At 32.2% G+C, this 23,734-nt stretch overlaps 2 pseudogenes; one reads left to right on the top strand and one right to left on the bottom strand.

The window, feature by feature from the left end:
* Positions 1 to 1,597: 1,597 nt before the first annotated feature.
* On the bottom strand, positions 1,598 to 2,138 carry LOC146997070 (uncharacterized; annotated as a pseudogene).
* Positions 2,139 to 7,230: 5,092 nt separating this feature from the next.
* LOC146997069 (uncharacterized) lies at positions 7,231 to 8,884 on the top strand (annotated as a pseudogene).
* The last annotated feature ends 14,850 nt before the right edge of the window (positions 8,885 to 23,734 follow it).

Below are 23,734 nucleotides of genomic sequence, written 5' to 3'. Positions count from 1 at the left end.
GTTTTCAGTTTATTTATTTACAAGTAACATAAACAAGTGCTAGCACAAATACATTGGGCTGAATTGTAAAAATTTAACTTTATTGAAAATGAAATATGCTATAAGAGACTCATGTCAGTTGATTTCAGTGTATAATACGTATATGTAATAAGGGTATTTCTGTTTTAGCCAGTCACAAAATAAATTTCATTACATCTCGGAAAAATTGCCAAAATACATTAAATATGTGGTAAGTGAAATATATTAGTCAAAATCGTGAAAACACGCTTTTATTGAAAATTTAATATGTTATAAGATTAATTTCAGTATGCAGGGTGGTTAAAAAATATCCAGCAGATGTGTAAAGGAAGGTAGAAGAGACTGAAGTAAGCAAATGTTGTAACAAATGTATATGCATGTGGAGGTTACACAGGGCACTGTTGAGATTGGTAGATCAAAAGCGTCTGCTAGTGTAATTTGCCATTTACAATGTGGATTTTGAGTAGTATGCATTGTTATGCCAATGCAGAACTCCATGCATTTTATCTATGAAACTGTAGGCAGAAATAAATCAACTGATTAAAAGAGACTCTCGGAAATTGTCTCTGTACCTTCTGTAATTAGTTTATCCCTTACTGGCTGTAACCCCACTGATAAATTGCACATCGGTAACCTCTGCATTTGGGTAAGAAGGTATACTGCTCAAAATCCACATGGGAAATAAACACTTTAAGCCAGTAGTTTATTTTTACTTACTGCTTAACAGTACCCTGTATAACCTCAGTATGCCATTTCTGCACACACATTGCATTCCAAAATTTGTTTCTTTTGGTCTCTAACGCGGCGCACAATGAATTGGAAGTTGATCTGTCAGCACTATCCTTATCTTTAGGGCAGATGTTTTTATTTTATTTGGCTTATAATTCCTTACTAAATGTAGTATTTCATCTCGATGTACTCCGTCTCTGATATGATTTAAATCAAATTCCACGTCATTATAATTCACTTCTGATAGCGAAGAAAGTGACACAGAGGTTATTGAAAACGAAAAAATTTCGATTGACAAATTAGTTGGTATTCTCGACACAGCAATTATAGGACTTGAACAGCGGAACTTTGTAACTGAAGAAGAAATTATGTCTGTTTATAGAATTAAATTAATAAAGTAAACAAATAGATATTAAGCTTTTTTTTTTTTTTTTTTTTTTTTGTTGTTGTAAATTTTGATACCCTTTAGATCATACTTGTTCTTTATTTCATAAATTACGGTTTCATATTTTTAATTTTATAATTTCTGCATGCCATCTTACCAGATTTAAACTGATGATCTATAATCCGGAATCGCCGAAGTCCCGACGAGTCCAGATTAACGCCTTTTGACTGTAGTAACTGTATTAATTTCAAATTGTATGCTTAAAAGTATTTTCATATAAACACCAGAAAAAGCTATTTCAGTGAAATGATTATGTGCATGAATTGCAAGTTATAAAATACAATACATGTTGGTTAAAATGCTTTATTTGCTGATGTGGAACAAATTCGAATTCTGACCTGTTTTTTATCAGGAATGTATACATATGCAATAATTTAGGATGCCAGAGAGAAGACACAAATAATTTTAATCATGGCTGATGGCTATAGATGGTGCTGGTATAGTGTACCACATTACTTTATTCCACATAGCACCATCACAAGTTCTAAAATCTACATACAGACCTGCATTTTCCAATAAAATTGTTGCTTCTATTATCAAGTCAGCGAGCTAGGTTCCTTTAATATTATTGCATGTGGCAAAAACAGCAACAATTTGCTTCCAGTCACCCACAAATGGTTGAAATAAGAATACGAATCCATGATTGCTTTGTTTTTTTTTCCAATTTGACCAACTGAACTCGCATGCAAATTTTCAGACAACTTCATTTCATTTATCAATATACCACCATGGACAAAATAGGGTTCCATACTTTAAGTTTTCACTTTGATTGCCTGAAAAACAGAATCACAGAAACCAAATCCAATGTGGTAATTTTAAAATATCTTTGAAGGCAGTTCTTTCAAGGCACAATTAGAATTTTATTTTCACGGGTATGTTCATAAAGTTTTGGCTCTTTCATTCCCATTATTATGCATTCAATTATCCATTTTGGGTGATAAATCATACCTTGAGTACTTTTACGTTTGGAGGCATTATTATAAGCATTTATAGCAAGTAATTGCTTCGGATTTGAGGTTAACAACAGCTGTGCACATTTCATTTGTTTTTTCAGTTTTATGGATAACTTTGTAATTTTTTTTCTTAAACAGCAAATCAATTTTTTTTTCTATTACTTAATTTTGATTTCAAATAATTATTTTTACAAATTTTTCTTTTTGATAATCTATTTAAATATTGACAATGCACACATGTTGCAGACTCGTTAATTTTAATTGTACACTTTTTACTGCATATCTGATCATGTATAATATTTACATATTTACGATAGTGCTGATTATATTCCAAAATGGTTCCAGTTCCACTGCAGACGGGTATTGCATCAACATTATTAAGTAAAATTATCAGCTCGCTCACAGCATTAAAAGTAACAGATTGAGTTTTTTGAAAACATCTGCAGTTAATTCATTTTTTTTTCAATGATACTGATTTTCTGACCAAAGGATATGGCAAATTTTTATAATTTTATAAATACTATGGATTGAGGACAGCTTTTAATTTGTAATTTTGACCAAAATGGAGAAGGTAACTGGACAGTTTCTACATCACTTATTGTTACAGTTCTTGTAACAGGAATGTTTGAAATACCAATATTTTCTTTATTCATACATATTTTTTTTTGTCACAGATGTTATATTATTTCTGACTTTTCTTTTCTGTGGTAGTGATTTATTGAAATACTTTGGAGCATTCGGAAATATGCTAGGTATTGCTTCAGGTTTAAGCAGTGGTTTACCTCGGAATTTTTATTTCCTCACCGTTAATATGATGGTAAAATTTATCAATAAAATGCTCTTCAAAATACAGTTTACACACACTGCGGTGGATCGATAGTTCTGTATCTCCTCTAGAGATTGTTTTTTTACCACTCTCGACGAAGTTTTCGTCTTTAGGAGCTAAACAGTGATGCTTTTGTGGCATTTTGGTAACCACATACACAGCTGAGAACAAAGTATTTGAGAGTTTTGCCGACATATCAAATTAAGTTTTAGCAGCTCACAACAAAAAAGAATACCCAAGATTATTGTACAAAATTATTAGCTCACTTACAGCATTAAAAGCAACAGATTAATGTTTCAATCTTCAAAACCAAACATCGCACGAAAATACAAAACATTTTAGAGAAAGTTAAAAAAATCAAATTTTTTGGTAGCCTTTGGTAGTATTTAGGAACTTTCTAAAACAAATGCAAGCCTTTGGGTTTCTGTGAAGCTTGTGGCTTTGTGCACTGAAATTGAGAGCCTAATATTAAAAAAGAAAAGAAATAAAGTAAACACATTTTCTGCACAGGAAAAATTTGAGAAATACTTTTTCATGTACATTTGTTATTTGATAATCAGAAACTAAATGTTCTCTATAATTTTCAGTGCTACAAAATAAAGTAGAATGTTCTAGACAGCAAATAATTTTTGATTTTTGAGATACAATACCGTAAAAAAGACTCGGATAATTCACTAGTCCACTTTTTTTGCGGCGGGGGGTTAAATTTGATTACACATTTTCACATGAGAATCCTCCAAATTTTCCATATTCACTCTGTTGCCTTTTATAAAAACAAAGGTTAGAAAATTATTAGAAATCTCAACGAAAAAGAAAATATCAAAGATACGGAAAGAGGACTGAGCATGATATGAATCAAACACAAACCCTATAATTGCTGGCTTAAAAAATTGGTCGCTAAAAGCAAGGCCAACTTTAACTTACATTAACTTTACTGTTGTCAGCTACCAAGCAAATAACTTTGAAATCTAATTCTTCTAACTACTTCATAACATTTTTAGTAATTTTATATAATTCAGCACCTTTTAATTCTTTAGTGAAAAAACAACTTACCGGTAGCCGATAATACGTAAGTAAACTACAAAAACAAAACTTAATAAACGATTTGCAAGTTTATCTTCTATGCCTAGCTCTTTTTCCAGTCCTCCCATGTCAACAGTTCCAACAAACTCGTCACCAGATCTAAAGAAGGTTTGATTGACATTTCATGTAGAATCAATGAGCCAAATTTTTGGAGAGAATTTAATCTTCTGCTTTCTTGAAACAAGCGTTGTTGTATTAAGCTTGTCAAAGACAGATCTCCACAAGAATTATCAACATATGCTCTCAGAGTTGATGGCGCCGGAAGAGAAAATAAATTAAGTCTGCGTATCTGCGTACTAAACGAGAACCCCTAGGAGACTGGCTATACCAAATTACACAGCATCTTAAAACAGTATCACTCCATCCAACATTTTCTTTTTTTCGCAAAAGCTGATAGCTGCCCCAATAAAAAAATTGCTTTTAAGTTATGGTTCTCGGCATCATGTTTTATTTTATGTATATTGTATGTTTTAAAATTATTTTCATAGTTCTGAACTAATTATTTCATCTTCTTGCTTAAGAGACTTAACTCTTAATTTATAATCACGTAATGATTTCTGCAATACCCTCACTCGGTGAGGCATAATGCAAAGCTTCCGTGAATATAGTTTTGTTTGTGATGATTTTGAATTTTTGCATTTACGAAAATTTCTTTGCACACCTTGTTCAGATAATAAAGCTCTTTCAGAACGAGTTTCATACCTCGTACTACAAACCTCGGCTAACATTTGCAGAGGACTGAAGGTAGCATCTATAGAATGTAAAATGTCATCTGTGTTACTTTCCTCCATCGCTGTCTCATCTGAAACTTTGAGCTTTTTAACTTGCCTTCTAACTGTCTGTAAGTTTGGCTGCATATACTTAGGATAATCTTCAAATATTGTTGGTAAAGAGACTTTCTTCAAGTATTTTTTTGCATCCTTCTTTGTATGAAGACTTATCAAAATGTCTACTGCAGACAACAGATCTGTCAGAAGGTCTCCACAATTTACCAAATGAATCTAAAATAAAGAATAAGAGCAACAAATTAGTGCTCTCTCTCTATATATATTAGAAAAGAAATAAGTGTAATTTACTCAAAATATCATTTCATATTTGATGTTCAGAACATTTACTTTCAATCATAATTTTATAATGTGTAAATAAAACAAGTACATTTAAATAAAACATGAAATATGTAGGAAGCACTTCCGGAGAGAACCCGGTAAATGTAAACATCACCAACTTTGGCGATAATAGTTCAAACCTGGTAACCTAGCTAATTCATCCTATTCGCTTATGCGAAGGTTGTCGTTGTTCGCATCTGGAGATTTATATTATTTTTCTCTTATTTATTATTATTTTTGGATTGGATTATTCAGTTATGGCAAAGCACACGAGGGCTATCTGCCTAAAGGGAGGGATGCCTTTCGTGGAGGACTTTCTAAGGGAAACTGGCTCATATACACGTTACACATGGGGAAAACCACGAAAACGCCCATGCAGCCAGCCCGTTCGCGGGATTCGAACCTCAGACCGAACTACCAGTGTTCAGCGTCTTTACCGCTCGGCCGCTGGTGGGCTTATTATTATTTTTTCTGAATTTTTTAACAACGAATAGATATAAATGTTTTCGTCGAAAAATGCCGGTTCTCGGGTCGTCAGTTCGGGATCAAAGGAAGAAATTATGGCGGGAGGGGTGAATGCTAATTTGTAACATGGCTGTTCACCTTTTGTTCTTAATTATTAACAGCTATAAGCACGCAGAACCATGAGGTTTCCAACCCCTATAATTTTAAAATGTATAAAGTTCTAGTTTTATTAAAAATGCTACTGAAGAAAATTTGATTACTGTTGAAGGTTATTTGTATTGTGAAATATATTATGAAAAAGGAAAGGTATTTGTTTCAACGTAAAATGCTTTAAGCTGTATGCAAGTAATTTGAAAAAAAAAAAAAAAAAAAAAAAAAAAAAAAAAAAAGTACTTAAAAACTATGTAAAATGGATGTATTAAAGGTCATGCATTCATTTATTTATTACATGGGCATGGCTCTTACCGAAATACATCAATCAACAGGCAAAGTACTTAATAGTGAAAAAAGACACGTGTAATAGAAATATTAGTATTCTATATGAATTACAGAAAATACATATAAGTATATTGTAAACGTAAGTATAAGAATACTAATTGTTAATTTTTAAATGAATTTTTACTTCCCGTTATGTTTAATACATTGTTTTCTGTGCTAAGTTGAATTTAATACAAATTTATTTTCGTATATCACGTTTAAACTGTTAGTTTTACATCTACATACTTATTATCTGTGAATTTTTACTACCATTGTCTGCTAACTTAAATTTACATCACTAAAAACCACGTTTACAAAATATCACGCTTACGGCTCGGCTCTTCGAGCTTGGCGAGTAAAACTGCAACGGCGCCAATGGGTTCTTTTCCGAAGCGCCAACGGGTTCTCTGCGGATGAAAACCCGCGTTGTTTAAGCAGGCATATGCTTATTCACACAGGAGAGAAACCTGATATGTGTGAAGTATGTAAGAAGACATTTAGGGAAAAGGGTAATTTAAACCAGCATATGCTTATTCACACAGGTGAGAAACCTTATATGTGTAAAGTATGTAAGAACACGTTTAGTAAAAAGAATAGTTTAAATAAGCACCTGTATATTCACACAGGTGAGCATATGCATATTCACACAGCAGAAAAACCTTATATTTGTGAATTGTGCCAGAAATCCTTTAATCAAAAACCTGTTTTAAACTTGCATATGCGTATTCACACAGGAGAGAAACCTTGTATGTGTGTAGTATGTAAGAAGACATTTAGTGAAAAGCGTAGTTTAAACCAGCATATGCTTATTCACTTAGGAGAGAAACCTTATATGTGTGAAGTATGTAAGAAGACGTTTAGGAAAAAGAGCACTTTAAATAAGCACCTGTTTGTTCACACAGATGAGAAACCTTATATATGTGAAGTATGTAAGAAGATGTTTAGGGAAAAGGGTAATTTAAAGAAACATCTGCGTATTCACAGAGGAGAGAAACCTCACATGTGTGAAGTATGTAAGAAATCATTTAACCAAAAAAGTTCTTTAAGCATGCATATGCGTATTCACGCAGGGGAGAAACCTTATATATGAAGTATGTAAGAAGGCCTTTAGTGACAAAGGTAGTTTAAATAAGCATCTCCTTACTCACACAGGTGAGAAACTTTATATATGTGAAGTATGTAAGAAGTCATTTAATCAAAAAGGTATTTTAAAGAGGCATATGCTTATTCACACAGCAGAGAAACCTTATATGTGTGAAGTATGCAAGAAATCATTTAACCGAAAATTTTGTTTAAACATACATATGCGTATTCACACAAAAGAGAAACCTTATCTCTGTGAAGTGTGTAAGAAGACATTTAGTAAAAAATGTAATTTATCCAACCATCTGCGTATTCATACAGGAGAGAAACCTCACATGTGTGAAGTACGTATGAAATCATTTACTCGAAAAGGTTGTTTAACCAAGCATCTGCGTATTCACACAGGTGACAAAACTTATATGTGCGAAGTATGTAAGAAGACATTTAGTGAAAAAAATAGTTTAAATATGCATCTGCTTATTCACACAGGGGAGAAACCTTATATGTGTGAAGTATGTAAGAAGACGTTTAGTAAAAAGCTTTGTTTAAACATGCATATGCTTATTCATACAGGAGAGAAACCTTATATGTGTGAAGTATGTAAAATGACATTTAGGAGAAAAAGTAATTTAAACCAGCATATGCTTATTCACACAGGTGAGAAACCTTATATGTGTGAAGTATGTAAGAAGACTTTTAGTTAAAAGAGTAATTTAAATAAGCACCTGTTTGTTCACACAGGTGAGAAACCTTATATATGTGAAGTATGTAAGAAGATGTTTAGTGAAAAGGGTTATTTAAATCAGCATATGCTTATTCACACATGTGAGAAACCTTATATGTGTGAAGTATGTAAGAAGACTTTTAGTCAAAAGAGTAATTTAAATAAGCACTTGTTTGTTCACACAGGTGAGAAACCTTACATGTGTGAAGTATGTAAGAGGGCGTTTAGTGACAAAAGTAGTTTAAATAAGCACCTGCTTGTGTGAGTAACCTTATGTTTGTGAAGTATGTAAGAAGACATTTAGTAGAAAGAATAGTTTAAATAAGCACCTGTTTATTCACACTGGTGAGAAACCTTATATATGTGAAGTATGTGAGAAGTCATTTAATCAAAAAAGTTCTTTAAGCATCCATATGCATATTCACACAGGTGAGAAACCTTATATATGCAAAGTATGTAAAAAGGCGTTTAGTGACAAAAGTAGTTTAAATAAGCATCTGCTTACTCACACATGTTAGAAACCTTATATTTGTGAAGTATGTAAGAAGTCATTTAATCAGAAAGGTATTTTAAACAGGCATATGCTTATTCACACAGCAGAGAAACCTTATATGTGAGAAGTATGCAAGAAATCATTTAATCAAAAATTTTGTTTAAACGTACATATGCGTATTTACACAGGAGAGAAATTGGTACTTTTCCGTTTCGCCGGCGCAAATCTCGCCAAGCGGACTTTATTGGCGACAACATACAGTATACACATAAAAATATTAGTTCTAAGAATTCTTTTTTTTTTTTTTTTTTTTTTTTTTTTTTTTTGAAGGCATAAACATTTTAATATCGCTTAAAACTTTATAAAAAGCCAATAAATAAAGACAATAAATTTGTAAAAAGACTTTAATTTAAGAATTTACTATGCTTTCATGGTTCAACATCCTAATTCGCCGGTTCATATCACGTGACTCCAAGCGATCTCATCTCACGTAAACTACTCTACAAAAATCTTATGCTCTCCGTATTTATCTACATTAATTTCAAGTTAAATCTTAATTTGGAACACAAGTTTAAATGCAAGAAATATTTCAATGCGTACGAATAGCTTACTCAGAAATTATGTAAAACTGCAGTGCTTTACTTCACTAATGCATTCTCATTAGAATTGATGAATTTAACCCTTGACTTTTTCTATATTTTCGTCTTCGGGTAAGCGCTGTCATTGCATCCTAATTGACCTAATTACTGAAAATGGCTTTAGACATAAAACTGAACTATCTTTACTGATCTATCTTTACTGAAAATGGCTTTAGACATAAACTGAACTATGATAAAAATTCTATGTAATTATATGCCAGTATTGAAAGAAACAATCAATCTGATAAGAAGAAGCTGGGACTTGTTTTGAAATTGAGGCGTAAAAGGTTACCAGCGAGAATATTCCATTTGGCATCGGTTGTACCATTATTGGCGACTTTATCGCTTGCGCCGGCAAAACGGAAAAGTACGGAGAAACCTTATATCTGTTAAGTATGTAAAAAATCATTTTATCAAAAAGCTCATTTAAACATGCATATGCTTATTCACACAGCAGAGAATCCTTATATGTGTGAAGTATGCAAGAAATCATTTAATCGAAAATTTTGTTTAAGCGTACATATGCGTATTCACACAGGAGATAAACCTTATCTGTGTGAAGTATGTAAGAAGACGTTTAGTAAAAAATGTAATTCAACTAACCATCTGCGTATTCATACAGGAGAGAAACCTCACGTGTGCGAAGTATGTATGAAATCATTTACTCGAAAAGGTTGTTTAACCAAGCATCTGCGTATTCACACAGGTGACAAAACTTATATGTGCGAAGTATGCAAGAAGACATTTAGTGAAAAAAATAGTTTAAAGAAGCATCTGCTTATTCACACAGGGGTGAAACCTTATATGTGTGAAGTCTGTACGAAGATGTTTAGAAAAAAGCGTTGTTTAAATATGCATATGCTTATTCACACAGAAGAGAAACCTTATATGTGTGAAGTATGTAAAACAACATTTAGGGAAAAATGTTATTTAAACCGGCATGTGCTTATTCACACAGGTGAGAAACCTTATATGTGTGAAATATGTAAGATGTTTAGGAAAAAGAGTAGTTTAAATAAGCACCTGTTTATTCACAGTGTTGAGAAACCTTATAAATGTGAAGTGTGTTTAGGGAGAAGAGTCATTTAAACCAGCATATGCTTATTCACACAGGTGAGAAACCTTATATGTGTGAACTATGTGTGAAATCATTTACTTAAAAAGGTTGTATAACCAAGCACCTGTTTGGTCACACTGGTGAGAAACCTTATATGTGTGGAGTATGTAAAAAGACGTTTAGTAAATAGAATAGTTTAAATAAGCACCTGTTTATTTACACAGGTGAGCAATCTTATATATGTGAAGTATGTAAGATGTTTGAAAAATTTTCCGTAACCGGCCCTTGGCTATTTTTTGGCCGCCATCTTGGATTTCAAAAACGCGCCAAGAGGCGAAGAGTAAAAATTAAGCCAGTTAATCCTTTGGCTTTGTGGTGTCATCGAAGCTTTGCTTCTTATCCCAACATAAATTCTTTGGTGGTACACTACTATACTGTCAACAATATTATTTTCATATTAGTTCCATAATAGTAAATTAACTTGTTCCAGTTCAGAGTTTGAATGCGTCTGAAATGTTTTGTGCACAGTTTGAATTTAAGAAAAATCTCTTTGCTTCAGACTTTTATTTTCAGCTTAATATTCTAATGATTTACTTTTTTTGAAATCGTATACTACAGCTATATCCATTTGACTTTGAAGGGAAGATTAAAAATTTTTATCTTCTTATATCCTACCCATATATCTTTCTTTCTGAGTATCTATGTGCAGAGTTAAAAAATATATAGACATATAAAAATAATAAGGATAGCTTAATTATTTTTATTGAGAAAAATTAAATGTGCATAGCTATATATGTAAGAATACATAATTAAATTATTCCAAATGATATTTAATGCATCTCCTTATCTAATTTAATATTTTCATTTAATATGTATTTAAATGCACTAATCATTTTATCATTAGAATTCTAGTAAAAGTAAGAAAAAAGCTATAATAAATTAAATGCAGTTAAACGTTTTGCGAAAATATAAAAAACTTTATTTTCTTTTACCGTAATGTTTGCAAAATAAACCCCATAAACGTTTTGGGAAAATATGAACTAATAATGATTTGCGACTTTCAAACTTTATTTTCTCTTACCGTAATGTTCGAAAAGTAAACAGAAAATTTCCCTTTTCCTCCTTCAGGAAAATTCCCTGTGTGGGTTGCAACAATTATAAGGGTTACCATATTCTGGCGCACGCACGCTCACTTCCGATGTAAACAAATCCGCAATTTCGCCAAGTGCCGGCTATGGAAACATCCCTAGATGTTTAGTGAAAAGGGTAATTTAAATAAGATATACTTATTCACACAGGAGAGAAACCTTATATATGTGAAGTACGTAAAAATCATTTAATTAAAAAGGTAATTTACATATGCCTATTCACACAGGATAGAAACCTTATATGTGTGAAAAATGTAAGAAGACCTTTAGTGAAAAAGGTAGTTTAAACAAAGATATGCTTATTCACGTAGGAGAGAAACCTTTTATGGGTGAAATCCACTTAATCAAAAAAGTTATTTAAACATGTGTATGTGTATTCACACGGCAGATAAACATCATATGCTTATTCACACTGGAGAGAAAATTTGTGTGTGTGGTACGTAAATAATCAGTCGTTTTCATGAAGAGGATTTAAATATGGATATAAGCATAAGAGCTAAATGTTGCGTGTGTAACGAGCCATTTAGAGCGATGACAAAAATGTATATGTTATATCCAGTGTTTTGAACATATGTTAGAAACAACTTTCACGTGCTTTGATAGTAAGCACTTGTCTCTGTAGCTAGAAAATCTAATTTGAGGTCATGTCTGGAATTTTTTTACGTGTTGACAGAATATTCGTATAGCAAAATTCTTAGAAATCAAATATGCAAATCTGAATAGTGTAAAGCATATTAGTGAACCTGTAGACGAAACAGAAATTCACATTTGATGAAAAAAAATTATAAACCATTTATTTGTTTCCACAAGATGAAATATTCAATATATTTTTACATGATAATAAGTGTTCAATGTTTATATTTGCTGCATAATGAAGTCTGGATAAGAACTTCAAATACTGAAATTCTAAATGGTGGCTAAATGTTTCATCCAATATGTATGCTGTAAATTATTTGTGTTTTGCTTTTGAATTTTGAAACTGTTTTTGAATTTCGCAAAACTATGTATTACAACCATGCCATTACAGATAGTAATACCATTCTTGATACTTGTCATGAAAACTATATTAGGTATTTCCACTCATTCTGAACAAGTACTAAAGACCATGCCTATTCGGCTCCAGTATCAAATGTGTCAGTGTATAAAATTTACAAAATTAGTGCAGTGTTCCATTGCATTGTTAGAAAGGTGAAATGAAATCTCCGACATTTTCAGTCAAATCTTGGACATATTAAGATCAGTGACACCAGGTGTGTAGTTGTAAAAGAAGAAATGGTTGATCTTTACATTATGGTAACTTGGCGATTTTTTGGCGAAAATTTGGCAACCAACTCTCCTACAGCAACCCTCTATTTTTTTTCCCCGCCGCAAAGACATGTTTCTTTTCTTTTTATCTACTGAACACTTCGGTTGATCTTTACAATATGGTAACTGGTAGTTTGGCGACATTTTGGAGGCAATAAAGGTAAACTGAGACTTTGGTAATAATGTGAGCAGTACTCAGTTCCGATTACGCATTATTTTGTGTGAGGGAAATGAGAGATCATGGGATATGTCATGTGATATTAATGGACGAATTACGGTTCTTTAATCGGAAAAGGGGGGAAATCGGGAAAAAATCTGGAAATTTTGTATTTGGTTTATTCTGTGTTGTGTGAAACAGTGTTCGTGAATTTTTGGATCCCATGGCCGTAACTAAAGAAAAGTTTATCGGACACGTAATCAAGATTCTGAAGAAGATGAGGTAAGTTAGTATTTTTAATTATTTGAGGATATTATTTTTATGCATTGTTCTAAATATAAGGTGGAAGTAAAGGAATTTGGTATTATTGGGAAAATTGTTATTAGCAGTGATTTAGTTTAAAGTAATTAGGATTGTAAGGTAATTTTTATTAATTTAATGTATGTGCTCATTTATATTTTAAGTAGTGTTTTTGAATTTAATTACATTTTAATTAAATGATAGTTATTTTGTGAATTTTATGTTTGTAGGAATTTGGTATACGTTTCAGTTGAAGTAAACGTGCATGGAAATAATTTAAATATTTGATACTAAGTATTTGTAATGCTTGCGGTATGAATTCGTTGGTGACGTGTATAATGTAATAGATGATTTAGAGGTAAAAGTTTTTGGATATTTTATTTATTTTATATGTGGAAATGTTCATATTTGCAAAGGGTAAATACTTTTTCGCGATCAGGTAATTTCATATATGTTCTTTTTACCGGGTTTAAAGATTGAGAAAATTGTCATGTATTTTCGTGAAATTTTTCTAATTTATGAGAAAAAACCGGTGTACATGGATACAGTGAAGAGTGTGCGCAATGCCATTTTTGTGCAATTCTGGGATGTTTTTTTAAGTAAAAATAAGTCGGCGTGTACATGGTTTATGTGTATGTGTTATTTTGAAAAACGCGTAAGGAGTATGGTATTGTGCACTTTTTTCCAATTTTGCAGTGAATATTTGTCATGATTAAGCAGTTTTGTTAGATGAAATTTCTAGCATAAGTGTAATTCGGCTAGTAGATTGTTGGAAGAAGTGTTCAGTAGATAAAAAGAAAAGAAACATGGGTACTTTTCCGTTTCACCGGCGCAAATCTCGCCAAGCAGACTTTGTTGGCGACAACATACAGTATACACATAAAAAATGTTAATTCTAAGAATTTTTTTATTGTGAAGGCATACACATTTTAATATGGTTTAAAATTTTGTAAAAAGCCAATAAATAAAGACAATAAATTTGTAAAAAGACATTAATTTAAGAATTTACTATGATTTCATGGTTAAAAATCCTGATTCGCCGGTTCGTATCACGTGACCCCAAGTGATCTCATCTCACGTAAACTACGCTACTAAAATTTAATTCGCTCAGTAATAATCTGCATTAATTTTAAGTTAAATCTTAATTTGGAATACAAGTTTAAATGCAAGAATTATTTCAATTCGTACGAATAGCTTACTCAGAAATTATGTGAAACCGCAGTGCTTTACTTCGCTAGTGCATTCTCATTAGAATTGATGAATTTAACACTTGATTTCGCCTTCGGATGAGCGGTGTAATTGCGTTCTAATTGACTTAATTACCGTGAATTGTCTTAGGGGATAAAATTTAAATATCGTGTAAAAATTCTATATTATTGTATGCCAGTATTGAAAGAAACAATCTGATAAGAAATGGCTTCAACTTGTTTTGAAACTGAGGCGTAAAAGGTTACCAGCGAAGATATTCCGTCTGGCATCAGTTAAACCATTATTGGCGACTTTATCGTTTGCGCCCGCAAAACGGAAAAGTACCGAAACATGTCTTTACTTCGTGAAGACAAAATGGCGGCGGGGAAAAAAAATAGAGGGTTGCTGTAGGAGAGTTGGTCGCCAAATTTTCGCCAAAAAAACGCAAAGTTACCATAATGTAAAGATCAACCAACACTTCTTCCAACAATCTACTAGCCGAATTACACTTATGCTAGAAATTTTATCAATCAAAACTGCTTAATCATGACAAATATTCACTGCAAAATTGGGAAAAAGTGCACAATACCATACTCCTTACGCGTTTTTCAAAATAACACATACACATAAACCATGTACACGCCGACTTATTTTTACTTAAAAAAACATCCCAGAATTGCACAAAAATGGCATTGCGCACACTCTTCACTATATCCACGTGCACTGCTTTTTTCTCATAAATTAGAAAAATTTCACGAAAATACATGACAATTTTCTCAATCTTTAAACCCGGTAAAAAGAACATATATGAAATTACCTGATCGCGAAAAAGTATTTACCCTTTGCAAATATGAACATTTCCACATATAAAATAAATAAAATATCCAAAAACTCAATCTCAATCTTTAAACCCGGTAAAAAGAACATACAGTCAAAAGTCGTTAATTCGGACACCCATAATTCGGAATGATCTATAATCCGGACCTCAAAACTAAAAACTTTCTGCGCATGTGCCGCGTTGACACATGCGCATAGGCGTTTACGCGTGCGCGTAAGACCTTTTACGACTGCGCATATGAGTGTGCGCAAGTGCAGAATACGTTTTCGCGTGCGCGTTTTATGTATAATGGACGTATAAGCTAAATAATTATCTATTTCAGTTAATGTTGATGATTGCGTTGTTCCTTAATTTTCGAATTGGATCTGGTTTATTATTTTTCGCAGACTGTAAGAGCAATTTTATAAAAGTAAGTTTAAACTTTCGATTATATCAAATAGAATTTCCGATATATATTTGTTAATATGTAAAGGATCTAAAGCGAAAGTATGTTTTGAAATCCGAAATCTGTTTATCAATTTCACGCTGCTCGGTGGGGGAAACTCCGCGGCGTGCGCGTAATGAATTGGAAGTTGATCTGTCAGCACTATCCTTATCTTCAGGGCAGATGTTTTTATTTTATTTGGCTTATAATTCCTTATCAAATGTAGTATTTCATCTCGATGTGCTCCGTCTTTGATATGATTTAAAACAAGTTCCTCGTCATTATAATTCGCTTCCGATAGCGAAGAAAGTGACAGAGGTTATTGAAAACGAATAAATTTTGATTGACAAATTAGTTGGTATTCTCGACACAGCAATTATAGGACTTGAACAGCGGAACTTTGTAACTGAACAAGAAATTATGTATATTTATAGAATTAAAGAGAATGTATTATCACATAAAAAAAACGAAGCAACTTAAACAACTTAAACAACTTACATTGAAAGAAATGTTTAATAAAGTAAACAAATAAATATTAAGCTTTTTCTTTTTGCAAATTTTGATACCCTTTAGATCATAGCTGTTCTTTATTTCATAAATTACGGTTTCATACTTTTAATTTTAGAATTTCTGCATGCCATCTTACGAGATTTAAACTGAGGATCTATAATCCGGAATCACCGAAGTCCCGACGAGTCCGGATTAACGACTTTTGACTCTATATGAAATTACCTGATCGTGAAAAAGTATTTACCCTTTCCAAATATAAACATTTCCACATATAAAATAAATGAAATATCCAAAAACTTTTACCTCTAAATCATCTATTATATTATAAACGTCACCAATGAATTCATACCGCAACCATTACAAATACTTAGTGTCAGATATTTAAATTATTTCCATGCATGTTTACTTCAACTAAAACGTATACCAAATTCCTACAAACATAAAATTCACAAAATAACAATCATTTCATTAAAATATAATTAAATTCAAAAACACTACTTAAAATATAAATGAGCACATACATTAAATTAATAAAAATTACCTTACAATCCTAAGTACTTTAAACTAAATCATTGCTAATAACAATTTTCCCAATAATACCAAATTCCTTTCCACCTTACATTTAGAACAATGCATAAAAATAATATCCTCAAATAATTAAAAATACTAACTTACCTAATCTTCTTCAGAATCTTGATGACGTGGCGGATACACTTTTCTAATTCATTCAATAAAATTATTGAAAGATTTTTTCTGCAAATTTTTCCTCCATACTTCCTCCGCTAAATAAAAAGCAAACTTCTCTTTATCACAATGCCTTAATACCCATTTCGAATTCACTTTAGTTAGGGCCATGGGATCCAAATATTAACCAACACTGTTTCACACAACACAGAATAAAGCTAAATACAAAATTTCCAGATTTTTTCCCGATTTCCCCCCTTTTCCGATTAAAGAACCGTAATTCGTCCATTAATATCACATGACATATCCCATGATCTCTCATTTCCCTCACGCAAAATAATGCGTAATCGGAACTGAGTACTGCTCACATTATTACCAAAGTCCCAGGTAGTAACCTTTATCGCCTCCAAAATGTCGCCAAACTACCAGTTACCATATTGTAAAGATCAACCGAAGAAATTTGTGTAACGTCATGAAATCGATGCATGATAGCTATTTATTGTGAAAACTTTGATATTTTTTTTCATGTAATAGGGAAAGAAAGCTAAAGTAATTCAGTTATATTTTCTGCTATCATATTATAAGATGAAATTGTTTTCCATTTTAGGAACTTAGGAATTATTATAGGAATAGTTTGTCTCTGAAAAATAAAATAAAATAATAAATGCTATAAAGCACATATGTTAAAAAAATAAAGAATTTAATAAATGTCATAGTCAGTAGCTTTTTTGCTAGGTGCTTCGGAAAGTATGGAGGTTTTGGAAGTACTGAGCAAAGGCAAAAATGTTGCTGTAATTATTTAAAGATTAGTTTCATTTCTCATTTTTAATATTTTTTCATGAGAACTGTATATTGTGTAATTGTTTCTGTATATTTAAATGTGTATCAATTTTCTCTGTAAAATTCACTTTACACTTCTCTGATTTCTTTTCTTTTCAAAATTCACAAGTCTTGTGTCTGTTTGCTCGCACAGAGTTTGTATGGGTGTCTTTTCGATTTTAGAACTCGCATACTCGGGATTTAAAGGCATACGATTTCTAAAATATGTGACAAAATGATTAAGTCTTCTTGGCATTATTATTTAATGGTCATATTTTGTGAGAAATTTTTGATGAATATCTTATTTTTTGCAGAATTTTTCAAAGGACATTGAAAAAAAAAATTATTTGAATTTTTTATTTTTGATTCTGAAAGTTGGTCTCTTAACATGTTTAGGTTAGGGTAGACTGAAGGGTACCCCTTGTATTATCATAAAGTTTTTGTTTCATTTATTGCCAAGTCAAGGGAGTGCACAATGCCAAGTTTGAGATTCTCTGATATTTTTTAAACGAAAATAGGTTAATATGTAGTTGAATACCGAGTTCGTGCAATTCTTTGATTTGTTATTTTGTCTTTGTGCAGCAGCGATTTTTGGCGCTAAAATAATTTTTTCATTACACAAAGCCAAAATAACAAGTCAAAATACTTTTACCCATGTTTATGTTCTCTTTACTTTCTCTTCATTAGACACCTGTACCGAAAGTTGCAAAAATAGTTCTAATCTTATTACATGGCCAGCTGTATGTGCAAAAGAATTTTTGGTACTATTCTATTTTGAGGACCGTGAAAAAATTGGAGCGAAAATGTATGCGCAAAAGCGCCAAATCAAGCAAATGTGCCCATTTAACAGCACGCCAAATCTAGCATAAGGTCTGATTTCAGATTGCATAAGGTTATATATATAGTTCTGTATTTCTTAAGACGCCATTGAAATACTAGTTTAATTTTTAAATCCTTTTTTGATATCCAATGGATTTAATAATTTGGAATTTGCCCATGACAAAAAGTCTGCAATAGAATTTTGGGTGAAGTGATTCCACTGCTTGACGCGTTTTTAAGAATTGCACATACTCAGTATCTATGTACATGGCGACCTATTTTCACTTAAAAACAGAAATCTCAGAATTGCTCAAAAATGGCACTGTGCACACCCTTGACATTATCTATGTACACATCAACCTATTTTCACTTAAAAAATAAAAGAAAATTGACAAAATTCAATTGTTGTTACCCTTGTAAAAAGCGGCAAACAAATAAGTTGGTGGTTCTGCACTTTACCAAGAATTTTTTCAAAGAAAACACATCATTCATTATAGAAAATTATGTTTGACAACTAACGAGATGAAATTATACTTTAGCGATAATTGGGTAGTGAAATAGCGATGCAGGCATCCATTCAGTTATGTTTAGCAGTTTTTATATAAATTATAATAATGATCTGGAATAGGTATTTATTCTTATGCTTCCATTCAGTAATGTTTAGCCTCTTTTATATAAATTATAAAAATAAAAAATATTATCTGAAATTAACCTTTCATCTAAATTAAAACATCAGTCTTAGATATTTATTTACTATTATACAGTACAAATTCCATAATCTGGACTCGTCGGGACTTCAGCGATTCCGGATTAGGGTTTTTTCCGGATTATAGATCATCAGTTTAAATCTGGTAAGATGGCATGCAGAAATTATACAATTAAAAATATGGGTACTTTTCCATTTTGCCAGCGCAAACGATAAAGTCGCCAATAATGGTAAAACTGATGCCAAAAGGAATATCTTCAATGATAACCTTTTATGCCTCATTTTCAAAACCAGTCGCAGCCATTTCTTATGCGATTGATTCTTTCTTTCAATACTGGCATATAATTACGTATAATTTTTACAAGATACAGTCAAAAGTCTTTAATCCGGAATGATCTATAATCCGGACCTCAAAGCTAAAAGGTTTCTGTGCATGCATAAATGCACTAATGCGTTTACGCATGCGCAAATGCATTTATGCATGTGCATAATGCGTTTACGCATGCCCGTTTAATGTATAACAGACGGTATAAGCTAAGCTAGAATTATCTAATTATCTATTTCAGTTAATGCTGCAGATTGCGTTGTTCCTTAATCTTCGAACTGTATCCGGCTTATTATTTTTTGCAGACTGTTAGAGCAATTTTATAAAAAGTAAGCTTGAACTTTCAATTATGTCAAAAGGAGTTTTCAATTCAGGGGCTGCCAAAGGATCTACAAAGCGAAATCATGTTTCGATGTCCATTAAACAAAAAGTGAAATTGCTGCAAAAAATGGATAAAGGTATGAAGAAAGTGATATAGAGATGATTTGTGTCTCTCACCATTCTGAAATTTGTTTATCAATTTCACGCTGCTATGCGGTGGGGGGACGTCACCACGCGCAATGAACTGGAAGTTGATCTTTTAACACTATCCTCATCTCCAGGGCAGATGTTTGTATTTTATTCAGCTTATAATTCCTCACTAAATGTAGTGTTTCATCTAGATGTACATAAGATATAATTTAAAGCAATTTCCTCGTCATTATAAATATCACGAATACGCATCAAATAGTTTTCTGGTTGCAATTTTCTAATTTCGACTATGCGTAACGTATTCTTTACGCATGTGCGCATTACAAGAAATGTTTCATAAAGTAAACAGATAAATATTAAGCTTTTTTTTGTGAATTTTGATACCCTTTAGATCATAATTGTTCTTTATTTCATAAATTATGGTTTCATATATTTAATTTTATAATTTCTGCATGCCATCTTACCAGATTTAAACTGATGATCTATAATCTGGAAAAACCGATAATTCGGAATCGCCGAAGTCCCGATGAGTCCGGATTCAAGACTTTTGACTGTTGTTAAATTTTATGCCCTAAGACCATTCACGGTAATTAAGTCAATTACAATGCAATCGCAATGCTCACCTGAAGGCGAAAATATAGAAAAGGCAAAATCAAGTGTTAAATTCATCAATTCTAATGAAAATGCATTAGCGAAGTAAAGCACTACAGTTTTACATAATTTCTGAGTAAGCTATTCGTACGAATTGAAATAATTCTTGCATTTAAACTTGTATTCCAAATTAATTTAGATAACTGCTGAGAGAATTAGATTTTTGTAGCCTACTTTGCATGATATGAGATCACTTAGGGTCACGTGATTTGAAACGGCGAATCAGGATGCTGAACCATGAAAACATAGTAAATTCTTAAATTAATGTCTTTCTACAAATTTATTGCCATTTTACAAAATTTTAAACCATATTAAAATGTTTATGCCTTCAAAATAAAATATTCTTAGAATTAACATTTGTTAACGTTTTTTATGTGTGTACTGTATGTTGTTGGCAACAAAGTCTGCTTGAGGAGTTTTGCGCAAGCGAAACGGTAAAGTACCAAAATATGAAACCGTAATTTATGAAATAAAGAGCAATTATGATCTAAAGGGTATCAAAATTTAAAAAAAAAATCTGGCTAATCTTTGGAATATGGTAACAGGTAGTTTGGCGACATTTTGGTAAGGCAATAAAGGTTACTATCTAGGACAGGGTACATGGATAAAGTCAAGAGTGTGCGCAGTGGCATTTTTGTGCAATTCTGGGATGTTTTTTTAAGTGAAAATAGGTCGACGTGTACATGTATACCGTGTATGTGGAATTCTTAAAAACATGGCAACCAGTGGGCGATTCTGCACTTGCTCCCAATTTCGCACCTAATCTTCATCATGATTAAGCACTTTTGTTCCATAAAAGTTCTAGCATAAGCGTAATTCGGCTAGCAGATTTTTGTAAAAAAATTTTGAGTTAAAAAAAAAAAAAAAAAAAAAAAAAAAAAAGCCTTTACTTCGTGAAAACAAAATGGCGTCCAAAAAAAGAAACTAGCAGGTTGCTGTAGCAGGGTTGGTCGCCAAATTTTCGACAAAAAATTGCCAAGTTACCATAATCCGAAGATTAACCAAAAAGCTTAATATTTATTTCTGTGCTTTATTAAACATTTCTTTCAATCTAACTTGTTTAAGTTGCTTCTTTTTTTGTGCTAATACTTTCTCTTTAATTCTATAAATAGACATAATTTCTTGTTCAGTTACAAAGTTTCACTGTTCACTTGTTCAGTTACAAAGTCCTGTAATTTCTGTGTCGAGAATACCGACTAACTTGTCAATCGAAATTTTTTCATTTTCAATAACCTCTCTGTTACTTTCTTCACTATCGGAAGCGCACATGTGTAAGTAAACGCTTTACTGGCTTTACGTGCATGCGTAGCAGACGCGCGCATCAGACGCACATGTGTAAACTTGTGGCTTTGAGGTCCGGATTATAGATTATTCCAGATATTTGACGTTCGGATTAGGGACTTTGTGCTGTACTTGCTTGTTTGCATTATTGTTGCCGCAATTTTTGGCAGCACTGGCATCAGCAGTAGTTTGGCGATTTTTTACGGCCCTCAAAACTGAATAGTACTGAATTTTTTCTACTGGTAAAGTTATGTCAGTTTATAGATGTCTCGGTGCCCTACAGAGTGCAAACAAAAGGCATTTTTTCTCCTAGTACAGGGGTCGGCAACCTATTGAACAGTGGTGGCTCATAGCCAAAATTAGTGGTACTGTTCTAAAAAAATTTAACCTTTGATTTAAAATTGTGTAAAAGGAAACAAACATGTATAAAAAGAAAAATTTTTTTGAAACATCATGAAAGCTTACGAGGAAAAAAAACATTTCTTAATTCCTTTAACCTAAACTGTTACAGTTCTATCTATATCTATTTATTTAAAAATGAAATCCATTTTTTTTAATTTAATTTGCGCAAAAATATCAATAATTTTCTCCTTGATCTCTGGATGACAACCGAGGAAATTTTTCTTTATTGGAAGCAATGCAAGCGTATTTAGTCTTTCCTAGTGCTTCTTAGAAAAGTTTTCATTCTTTTCAATGTTGAAAAGCTGCGTTGTGCCTCTGATGTAGTCTTGGGAACTCTCAAGAGAATTTTTATCAGTTTTGTAATTTCACTAAGAACATCATCTAGATTATTTTCGAAGATAAATTTCAGTAGCTCAATTAATTTGCAATATTCATTGATATCAGAACTACAATAGAATACTTTTAGTTCAGTTTCAAGCTTTTCTTTGTCAATCATTGGATATGCTTCAGTGGTCAGTACTATTTCTTCTGTAGAATGTTCATTCCTAAAACTAGAAAGCATTTCTTGTTAAACAATTTAGCAGCTGCTCAGTGTTTAGTGGAAGAATATCCGTGCATTATATCAATACATAATATAAAATCACGTATTTCTTTAGCTTCTGCCATCAGTGTCTTTGAAAAATTCTCACAGTACTTTTCTTAATTCTAAAATAGCAGTTTTGAAATTTGTAATATATTCATTAACTTTAAAGGCACTAATTTCTCTAGGTTGCATTTAGTTGTATAGTATTTCAACATGAAGCATAATCTGATAAAAATGCTCTAACCCAAACTTGAAATTATCATCATTTAGATATTTTAAAATGCCTGTTGCTTTTGCAATAGTTTGATCTGCATTTGATGTTGATTGAATTTCAGTAAGGCAATTTTTTAAAGGTTGCAAATTTTCATGAACTCTGTTTATGGTCAGTATGATGAAGTTCCACCTTGTGGAGAAATATGACACGTGCACGGAGTAAAAAGAAGTAAGGTTCCCAATAACACGCCAGAATTTCGGAACTGCAAGAGTGACAGTACTTTCTCTCTCCCTGGCTCAGCGTGCTGCTTTCTATGTGGGCATGCACAAAACAGCCAAATACCATGTCGCTGGAACTGTGAAGCGCGCAGTTCCAACCAAAGACTTTAGTACTTTTTTCACAAACTGGGGGTTACTCACATTAAGCTTAAGGATTATGTATTGCAAAAGTATAAAAAAAGAATTAAAGACTAAAGGGTACACTATATTAAATATTAAAAATTCTAATAAGTGGAATTAGGGGGTGCTGCACTTCCACAGTGCTTATTATGAGCTGCTACTGCTACTGAAATGGAAGAGCCAAAGTTTACAATTTACAAAACTTCCCAGTTTTTAAAGAGCCACTAAAATTTTTCATTTCAATATTATAGTATGTATTATTTTATTTCAGTAAATATTATTTTTTCGTATGGAACTTAAGGGCCGCAGCTTTACATCAAAAGGTCCGCAGGTTGCTGACCCCTGTTCTAGTACAATCTAAGTGGGTCCTAAGTTCTGCTGCCCAATCTTTCATTACATTCTAAAACGTGTGCT

This window comes from Stegodyphus dumicola, chromosome 5 (genome assembly GCF_044657685.1).
Source record: "Stegodyphus dumicola isolate Sdum_Otavi_A_Nest chromosome 5, ASM4465768v1".
Lineage (NCBI taxonomy): Eukaryota > Metazoa > Arthropoda > Arachnida > Araneae > Eresidae > Stegodyphus > Stegodyphus dumicola.
The sequence above is the reverse complement of the archived record's forward strand: the minus strand, read 5'-3'. Positions and strand labels throughout refer to the sequence as shown.